This window comes from Erythranthe guttata, chromosome 12 (genome assembly GCF_056151865.1).
Source record: "Erythranthe guttata isolate IM_541 chromosome 12, IM_541, whole genome shotgun sequence".
Classification (NCBI taxonomy): domain Eukaryota; kingdom Viridiplantae; phylum Streptophyta; class Magnoliopsida; order Lamiales; family Phrymaceae; genus Erythranthe; species Erythranthe guttata.
The window spans coordinates 8,675,137-8,675,425 of NC_142544.1; the positions used below are offsets into that span (position 1 = coordinate 8,675,137).

At 38.8% G+C, this 289-nt stretch overlaps 1 non-coding gene across 1 annotated transcript; it reads right to left on the reverse strand.

Moving 5' to 3' along the window:
• Positions 1–217: 217 nt before the first annotated feature.
• On the reverse strand, positions 218–289 carry TRNAM-CAU (transfer RNA methionine (anticodon CAU)). The gene has a single exon. It is a non-coding gene; the product is annotated as a tRNA-Met (tRNA).

The window sequence follows — 289 nt, forward strand, 5'->3', positions numbered from 1 at the left end:
TTTGAACTTTGAATTATTTAGAACTGTGAAATTAAAAAAAGCAAAATGATAAATGGAGATGCGGGGGATCGAACCCCGTGCATCTCGCATGCAAAATGAGAGCTCTACCATTTGAGCTACATACCCATTTGAAATATTTTTACTTATGTAGTTATATACCATAAAATTAATCAACACAAAAAATCGGAAAAAAATAATCAGAAAGGAAGCAACTCAATATCAGAGCCAGGTTTCGATCCTGGGACCTGTGGGTTATGGGCCCACCACGCTTCCGCTGCGCCACTCTGAT